This window comes from Manis pentadactyla, chromosome 3 (assembly GCF_030020395.1).
Source record: "Manis pentadactyla isolate mManPen7 chromosome 3, mManPen7.hap1, whole genome shotgun sequence".
NCBI lineage: Eukaryota > Metazoa > Chordata > Mammalia > Pholidota > Manidae > Manis > Manis pentadactyla.
This window is the reverse complement of record NC_080021.1, coordinates 202,679,383-202,689,347: the sequence shown is the minus strand read 5'-3', so window position 1 is coordinate 202,689,347 and position 9,965 is coordinate 202,679,383. Positions and strand designations below refer to the sequence as shown.

Sequence of the window (9,965 nt, the reverse complement as noted above, 5' to 3'; positions counted from 1 at the left end):
GGGCTAAAGGGAGGCCCCCAGGAAGAGGAAGGAGACAGACTCTGGCCTCTGGACATCTCACATCTGTGATTCTCCAACATTGCTGCCCTTTAGAATCAGGGAAGTGTGTAAATATCAGGATTGCTTACCTCAGACCTACTGACTCAGAATCTTACAGGGGATGGGGACAGGAACTTGGACTTCCAGCAAATTTTCCAGGACCTTCTGAAGCAGCAGGTGTTGGAGATCTAAGATCTGAGCTCAGAGCAAACCTCACTGTCCTTCCCCAGCTGCCCCACTGCCACACTGGAGATGCCAACCCAGGAGGCGGTCCCCGTTTCAAAAGGAAAGAAAAGCCCTCTGAAGCCAGGAACCTCTGAAACTAGTGGGGTCCAGACCTCAGCAGGTCCTCTGAAGGCAGCAAATCTCCTGCTCCCAGATACTCTGAGCACGTTCAGCTCCCACACATCTGTTGCTCTGCGTCACCAATCTTCCCTGAGAAGCATCCTTTCCAGAGCCATGAATTTATCAAGATCCTGAATGGAAATATCACTATCATTTAGCTGGTGACAGACCCAATACCAAGAACACTGTACTTATTATCACTGGAGAAAAATATTGAATGGGTTTTGAATAACAGCAGTAGATCTCACACAGTGTGTGGGAATTCATTGTCAAATTTGGCTCCGTTCCTCTCCGACATGCCTTTGGCGCCATCGGTTTCTGAAGGTTGCGTTCGTGCATGGAGGAGGGGGATGCAGAGAGCAGGCAGCTGAGCTGGCATGGGGAAGGCAAGGCCTCAGAAGCAGGCTGCTGGAGGCCGCCCAAGGAAAATACTATGTTGGCTGGAATTGTTTAGTTATGATGACAGAGTCTATGTGGTTTAAGAATAAAGGAAGTTTATTAGCACTAACGGAAGAGCTCAGAGTTATATCTGATTCAAAGTCATAAGGAATCTTTCTCCAGCTCCTGGTTCTGCTTTCCTCTATGACAGCTTCAGTGTTGACCGGGCCCCTCCCGAGGTGCTGGCACAGACAGTGAACAATAGCTCTAAGGTGATGAGCTACCAACTCAGCTACTCCAGGAAAAGAATTCCTTTCCATCCTAGAAGATCCAGCCATAGTCTGAGGATGGAATCTCATTTGCAGGCATATAATCGGACACCCAAGAACAAAGTACGGTATCCGGGTCTGGAGCCAAAAGGTGGCCCCCCTCAAACCACAAGAACAGACAGGATGGCAATGGCTTCCTAAGGGAAAATTCAGGTGCCATTATTAGAAGGAAGGGGGCCAGATGCTGGAAAGGCACGCAGGAGCTCTTCCCTGCCACCAGAGCAGGACTGAAAGGTGCTTCCTCTGCCGTCTCTCATGTGCTGTGCTCACTTCTACCACACATTTCCTAGATGATTATGTCTTTACCCATCTGTCTTTCCCACTGGTTATATGCCTTTAGGGAGCAGCTGTGAACCCTATCAGATTGACATTAGTAATTCGAAGTCTAGTATACAGTAGGTGCTTAATAAGTGTTAGTAGAATAGCACAGGGCTGGAATTAGAGAGTCCTGAGTTTTGTCTTGATTGTGCTCCGAACTTGTGTGTAAGCTTTGACCAGTGCCTTCTTCTCCTTGGGCCTCTAATACACTAGATGAGGGGTTGGTAAACTTTCTCTGCAAAGGAACAGATAGTAAATATTTTAGGCTTTGTGGGCCACAGGGTCTCTGTCACAATTACTCAACTCTGCCACTGTAGCACGAAAGCCCAAAGAGACAATACATGAACGGATGGGCGTTGCCGTGTTTCGATAACATTCTATTGACAAAAACAGGTGATGACCCAAATCTGGCTATCCAGCCATAGTTTGCCCCTCCTCTAGTAGACAATGTTTCCTTCATCTATTGTTATGTGACAGGCGACCTGAAAATTTAGCAGCTTCAAATAACAGCTATCATTTGTTTTGCCCATGAATCTGCAATTTGGGAGACCTGACAGGTACAGTTTATCTCTGCTCCAAGCGGTATCAGCTGAAGAAGCACAACAGAGGCTGGAGGATCCTCTTCTAAGGTGAAGATACAATTACTCACATGCTTGGCAAGTTGGTGCTGGCTGTCGGCTAGGAAATCATCTGGGGCGCTTGGCGGGGGCTTCATCCTGCTTCATGTGGGGCAGCTTGGGCCAAGAGTTGTTCTGTGAGTAAATATTCCAATAGATGAGAAGTAGACACTGTCAGTGTCTCAAGGCCTGAGTTCAGAGACTGGCACAGTGCCACTTCCATCATATGTTATTGGTCAAGCAGGTACAGAGGCCACCCAGATCCAAATGGAGGAAACACAGTACGCACCTCCTAATAGAACGACTGTCAAAGAACGTGCAGCCATATACAGTCTCCCACAGTGAACTCTAAGGGCTCTGGTAATTCACACATCCCATGGTTTGGAGACTCAATGATCCAACTTTGGATTCCAGGAGCCACTGTCCAAACTGACCCTGTAAGAGAGCATCACTGTAACCCATACCTGACTCCTTCAGGCCCCTCCTTCTTTATAGTGTCCCTGCAAGCTGTCCCTTCTCTCCATCCCCTCCACCACTACTCAGAGCAGCCTGACTGTTGCAATGGCCTCTTACGCAGTATCTGGGTTCCCAGTCTCTCCGTATATGCTTCTGAAGGCATTGTCAGCATTGTTAGTGACTCCTCATTGCCACATGGGGCTCCACTTCCCTTCCCAGGCTTACTTTGGAATATTCCTTTCAAGCTGAAAGATCACATCCTTTGCCTGAAATTTCTAATTCTTTCTTCCACCCCTCTAACTACTTAAAAGAACCCAGCCTTTTAGGGCCAGCTTCCAAAAGCCCTGGATGCTTTTCCTAATTCTTAAAGCCCAATCAGATGGTTCTTACATGGTGTGAAACTTTGGCCAACTTTTTACCTTATCCTTTGTGCTTTTCTTAAGTCTGTACTGAACGCAGGGACCATACCTTATTCCTCTCTGAGGCTTTGTATACAGGCGGGGCTTGGAAAGAGCCTGGTGAGTGGAAGCCAATAGAATTACAGACCTCAGCCTCCTTGCCACTCCTCTTTGCTGACTCCCCAGTACGGGAAATCGGGAAATCGCAGGAACTAGGGCTGCAACTTCCCCTGCTGACCAAAGCTGAGTTGGGAGATGGAGAAGATGAGCGTTGCTTTTCATGCCTCTTGGTTCCAGGCTATCAGCAGAAGTGGTTAATCTTTGTGGGAAAGGCTTATGCATCCAAACAGGTCCAACACCAGCATATCTGAGCACTGTCCCAGAGAAGATTGAACGGTTGCCTGCAGCATGAGAGACCCAAGTTTCCTTCTTGGCTTAGTTGGTTTCCCCAGCTAACTGGATTCTTGCTTCTAGGCTCTGCCTTAACATTTACACCTAACTCTAATCCAGCCTAGAGACCTTCAGTGGCAACCCATGGTCCTCAGAGTGACATTCAGACTTCTTATCCTGAAGTCCAGGGATAGTCATGATCTGTCCCTTGCCTATTTGTCCAACTTCATTGCATCAGGTCCCTCTCCTTGAATGAGCCTCCCCTTATCCCATTATATTGCATATTTAAGTCACTCTGAATTGTTTGGAATCTCTGAGAAGAGCAAGCCTCTTCAATGTCTTGGGACTTATGCCTACGCTCTTTCCTCTTCCTACAATACCATTCCTGCTCTGTCTGACTGAAATTCGGTTCTAATGTCACTATGGCCATGCAGCCTTCCCTCATGCCCCTCATCCTCTCCCAACTGGCTTAGGATGCCCTTACTCTGCTCCCATGGACCCCAGTGCTTCCTTTGGCCAGAGCAACTGTTATGCTGTGTTGATGGCACTTAAAAAAAAGTCTGTTCCCTGCTAGACTATGATCTCTTAGAGGGCAGACATTTAGGCTTTTTTCCTCTTCTAATGCCAATGCCTGGCACAAAGGCTGGCATATACTTGGCATTCAGCAAATGTTTATTGGATGAATAAATGGTTGCTCATTACTTTTTAGACAATTTTCAAAAACAGAATAATAAACTTTAAGAGTCAAATATCACACTGGGGAAAAAAACCAAACAGTTGTTTTATATATGACAAATAGTTAATGCATCTCTATTATAAAGACCTTCTATAAACCAATAAGGAAAAACTTGACCTCTAAAGAACGTTAGGCTAAAAACATGAACATAAGAGTAAACACAAATGGCCAAAAAAAAAAAACCACAGGGAAAATGTCCAACAAAGCCTTACTAATTAAATTATATCATTTTATGTTTTATACTAGTAAACATGAGAAATGACAATACTTGGTTGGGGAGGGTAGGTAGGGAGGGAGAGAGAAGGGGGCTAAGGGGCATTATAATTATCACACACAATATAGGTAGGTCACGGGGAAGGCAATACAGCATGGAGAAGAGAAACAGTGACTCCATAGCATCTTACTTTACTGATGGATAGTGATTGCAATAGGGGGGGACTTGATAATATGGGTGAATGTTGCTCATGTGAAACCTTCATAAGATTGCACATCAATGATACTTTAATAAAACAAAAGAAAAGAAAAATGGCAATACTTGGTTTTATTGGGGTTGTGGGGAAAGGAGCACTTTCATCCACAGTTAGCAGAATATTCCTGAGCTCATTTTTGCATGTTCAGAAAGTCTTTTAAGATGAGAAGACTTTACTTCTAGAATTTTTATTCCAAGGAGTTAATCAGTAATACATGCACATCTTCATGTACAGCTCTCATTAATTCCTCTTTATTTTCTGATTGATTGCTGTGCCTCTGAAAACGGAGCAGTGTCACAGTCGTATGAGCTGATAGTATCTCACCACTGATTTAGGGACAAGAGCAGAAAATCCTCTAGTCTGGTGGTGGTTTGATTATTGGCCATCCGCCTATGGGAAGCCTTCTGGTGTGGCTGTAATAAAGTTGATCATAATTCACATGGGGATCAACAAGTTCATCATCTGCTGTCCCAGTTGGAAAATGCCCAGCAATTACTTGAAAGATCCATTTGGGAGGGGAATTCTGGCATGGAAACTAGAAAGGAAAGTACTTATTGAGCACCTTCTGTGTGCCAAGAAGTTACTTACATGACCCCATTTTATCTCTTGTTGGGCAGCCATGATTATTTCTGTTTTACTGAAGGAAAAAATAAGAAAACACTTAAGAAGGAAAACTAGAATGTGAACCAGGTATGCCCAACTCCAAAGCCTGTAAAGTTTTCCCCTGGAATAATGCTGAAGAATTTAGCACATGGACACCACTGTGAGTTGTTTAAGCAAAAAGATTGAGCGCAGCTATTCTGGTTCCTCTTCATTAAACTGCATTGAAAGAAATATTGTGCAACAACCACATTCAGTGGTCTCAAATCTTATCCCAGGTACATAATAATAACCTATCATTCAATGAGGGAGGGTGGAGAATGATCTGACTCTGAGCGGGACAGAGTGGAACAGGCTATTGAATGGATCCTCGCTCAAGGCAATTTTCGGGAAGCAAGTTCTCAATCAGGATTCCTGGACATATCGTGATAATTGACTGGGGATAGACTACCCTGTCCTGATAGCTTGGAAGCTCCTTTGAAATGATTCCTTTCTGCACATTCTGTAATGTGCAGAAGCCCCATTGCATTTGTATCCACATCATAGGAAAATAATGATTATTTGGCTGATTCCTCCACATCTCCATGGCTCCCCCAGAGCCACATGTATTGGTTTTTCAGGCCTTAGAAGAGCCCTGGGATGGGTGAAGAGAATCCAGATTTGAATCTGAGGCTGCTGTCAGGCAGGAAGAGGAGGAGCTAAAGATGTGTCAGAAGAGTTAGAAGTGACTCACTGTGGCTTTTGTTTGTTTTATTGTTGTTTTGGGGGGATTGGTTCAATTCTCAGTTTAGGTTTGTTTTTGCTTGCTTTAAGTTCAAATACCTGCTTTGAAGGTAGGATGAAATATAAAATTATACACAGACATGCACACAGTAGTGTAGCCAAGGAATATAATTTTAACCATTCATAACCAAAATCAAACTGACATCAGCTGTCTGACTTTATTCTCTTGGTATTACTGCCTAGCACCATTCTGCAAATGGGGAGTTTATCATAAAACTTGCCCAATATTCTATCCAGTGGTTCTGAGTCTTCTTGTGTGAGAATTGGGGTGGCCACTAGGAGGGATTAAAACACTTGAAACAACAAGATAAAGAGAACAGTAATTACAGTACAATGAATGCCAAAGCTCAAAGACAATTTAGACCAATTTAAAGGAGGCAATTATCACACTATTTGCTGGAATGAACCTCCCCCTGCAGCTATGCCCCTCAACAATTAAACTACTTTAGGGCTTTGACCATGCATGCCCCTTAGCTATTCTAGCCCAGCCCTGAAGTGGGTAGGTCACATACTGGACCATGCTGTTCTGGAGGTCAAGTTCTCCCATGTTCCAGAAATACACAGCACCTCAGTGCGGCTGGCTTGATGTTGCCCTTTACTCCTTATGTTGTAAGGGTAGTGCAAGGGACATGGTTCCTGAAGATCACATGTGATTCAAGGCAGAATCTGATATAGGAAAATGGGTACTTTAGTTTACCTGCTGAATAGGTACAGCCACCAATCAATAGAATAAAACCAGGAATATAATTCCTCCAGCCCCTTTCCAGTTTGGAAATCTTTTCACAATGCTTGTTTTTTTTTTCCAGTTTAGGGGAATTTGCATTATTTCAAATTTCATACACAGAATGAAAGCTTAATTAATATGTTTTCTATCACAACATTTGTAGTTCAGAAAGCTCAGATTTACATTAAATGTGTCCTTGGCATATAGAAAGAGATGTGCCCTCCTCTGCCCTGCATCTTGTAACCACTCACCATCCTACAGACACTGCTGAGTGGCATATTTTCTCAGTCATAACAAAACAAATTTTTTATGTAATGATTAAAGCTTTCCCCACACATGTAAAGAAACAATCCAGTGGTTGAGAAACACTGAAATAGACAGGACAGGGGACAAGGCAGGCAATGAGGCAGGGATCCTGGTTCACCCCTAACCTCTCATATAAGAGTGCCCGTGTTCTAAGTGTGAGCTTAGTACCCTGTAATTCAGAGACCACTAATCGATAGGGAAGGGACCTCAGAAGTTGTCAGGGCCAACCTCCACCCTGTGCAGGGGTCAGTCTCCTTTGCATAATTCTTGAAAGCAGCCATCTGGCCTCTGCTGAAACCACCCCTCATGCCCTGATTCCTTATAATAGAAAGCCCCCTCCCACTCCAGGAACCAGGTGGTTGGGAGGTTTTTTTGTTTGTTTGTTTTTTTAATGGCTCTAATTGTATAAAGTTCAATGCTTATACTGAAAGGAGTGGTCAGATGTTCAATATGCCGTGACCTAAATGAGATCTAAAATTCAAAGCAACCTCCCTCTCACAAGAAAGATGAGTTTGAATTCAGGCTTAACTGTTTTTTGTATGCTTCAGAACCAATTTCAGCCTCAGTTGCCCCATCTGAAAAAGGGAGGGGGGGTAGTGAGAAGACTGAACTTACTGAGCAGTTGTAAAGCGATGAAAGAGAAGAAAGGACTCTCTAGATGTCGGGTGCTGCATGCGTGCTGCTCCATTTGTCTCTAGTCAGAGAGCCTATTTCTTTAAAGCAGGCAGGGGCTGCCTTCCAAGTGCCCAGCAAGCTCTTGCTTTCACAAAGATGCATTGGCAATTACTCAGAGCCCTGTTCTCTTCTAGGCATTTACAAATTGATTTGTTCCTATGTTTCCAGGTATAGAAGGTAAGCAGCTGAGTAATGATCCATGGGTGAGGACTGGGAGTCCCCAGGGGGGTTTGTATCTGGAGGAAGAGGTGTGGAGGGACAGGGAGGTGACCCAGAGTCCCATGGGAGAATGGAGGCTGTGTGCCTGTTGTCTACAGACTTCCCCAAAATGGCAAAAACTTAGAGAGTGGGTCAGAAAGAGGACTTGATTTGGAGGAAAACAGAGATGGGTGTAAATACTAGCCTCTGTCACTTAACAGCTGTGTGACTTTGGAGAAGCCATATTATCTCTTTGTTTCTAAACTCTTTCACTTCTAGAATGAGAATAATAATATCTACCTTGTAGTATAAAATAATGTTTAAGTGTTTAGCATCTGGAGCCAGGCTAGGATATATTAGCTGTATAACTTTTGGAAACTTGCTTTGTAACAGATTTATGGAAGTATGGTTGACATAAAATAAACTACATGTGTCCAGAGTATACACTTTTTTCAGTTCTGACATATGTAAAAGTTCTGACATGTGAAACCATCACCACAATCAAGATAATGAACACACCCATCGCCTCCAAAAGTTCCCTCATTCCCCTCCCAGCCTCCCTGATACTCTCATCCCCAGAAAACCACTCATCTGTTTTCTGTCATAATGGAAATGTTTGCATTTTCTTTGGTTTGGACAGTTTCTACTGCTGTCATCGAGTTCACTAATCTTCTCTGATGTCTGTCATGCCATGAATCTCATCAGATATATTTTTATCTCTGACATTGTAGTTTTCATCTCTAGAACTTCAATTTAGGTATTTTTTTTAACATCTTCCTTGTATCTACTTAACATGTCTACTCTTTCCTCTAGCTTCTAGAACATATGGAATAAAGTTATAATGACTTAACTTCCTATCTACTAATTCTATCATCTATGTCATTTCTGGGTCAGATTTGATTGATTTTCCTCCTTATTTTGCTGCTTTTGCATGCCTTGTCACTTTTTTACTGTGAAACATGCCAGACATTGGAAATTTCACCTTGTGTGCTGGACATGGTTGTATTAAACAAACAGACAAATTTGAATACAGACCATTTTAATTTAGTACACTTATAACCAGAAATGATAACATGCATAGCTTTTTGACTTTTATACATTTAGCCCATCCACTTAAACATTGTATCTGTCCAGGTCATAGTTACATGTTTTTAAAATATATTTTTGACTTGTTTTTCTGGGATGTGGTTCAGTTACTTGGAAGTGGTTTTATTCTTTCAAGGCTTTCTTTTAAGTTTGGTTAGGCATAACCAGGGCAGTATTTAGCCTAGTGTTAATATTCCCCACTAATGAGGCAATACCCTTCTTAGTCCTTGAACTGAGGCCCCTGCAAATTAGGAGTTTTGCACTCTGGCTGTTGGGAACAGGCACGATTTCAGTCCCATGCAGATTGTCAGCGATGTTCCCCCTAATTCTTTCAGGTGGTTCTTTTCTGGGTCTCAGCAATCTCTTCACTTGCACTGATCAGTAAACATCACACTTGTGAGTGACCCTCTGCTGGCTCCAGACTTCTCCCTCTGTTAAGCTCTCTTCTCTCTGGTCCTCTACCCTACAAACTCTAGCCATCTTGATTTCCTTGGACTCCCAGTTCCGTATCTTCAACTCTAGGAGTATGCCAGGCTCTGCCTGATTTCCCCAATTTGCAACACCAACTTTCTCCAGGCCACAAGGGGGAGCATGCATAAGACTCACCTCATTTGTGTTTCCTGTCTCCCCGGGACCACTATCCTTTGTTGACTGACATCCAGTGTTTGCGGAACTGTTTTGTTTCTCAGTTGTTTCAGGAAGGAGAGTAAATCTGATCCCTGTTACTCCAGTTTGGCCAGAAGTAGAAGCCAGGAAAGTTATTTAAATTCTCTATGACTCAGCTTTTCACTTATAAAATGAGAATAAGAATAGTACCTATGTTATAGAGCTGTTAGGAGGACTCAGTGCATAAGCACTTGACCCTAATACATGGTAATTGCTCAATAAGTAGCAGCTATGGGCGTGGTTTTTGTTATTCTTATAAGCATCTGTGGATGGGTTTCTGGGATCTGTGAAACTGAATGTCACACTGCCTGATGCACCACTGGTATTAACTACCTGTACCTGTGCTTCTCTGTCCTAGACCTCTCTAACTGATAAGCACTCACCCGCTCACTTTGGAGCAAGCTAGGGATGACCTTTGAGATCTTTATGAGCCATAATTTCTATGCCTCAG

The 9,965-nt window shown here is 43.3% G+C and overlaps 1 long non-coding RNA gene across 1 annotated transcript; it reads right to left on the bottom strand.

Moving 5' to 3' along the window:
- Positions 1 to 855: 855 nt before the first annotated feature.
- Positions 856 to 9,638, bottom strand: LOC130683196 (uncharacterized). The gene is made up of 4 exons (XR_008996812.1): positions 9,455 to 9,638; positions 2,316 to 2,461; positions 2,059 to 2,161; positions 856 to 1,644 (listed from the first exon to the last, which is right to left on the bottom strand). It is a non-coding gene; the product is annotated as an uncharacterized LOC130683196 (long non-coding RNA).
- Positions 9,639 to 9,965: the final 327 nt, after the last annotated feature.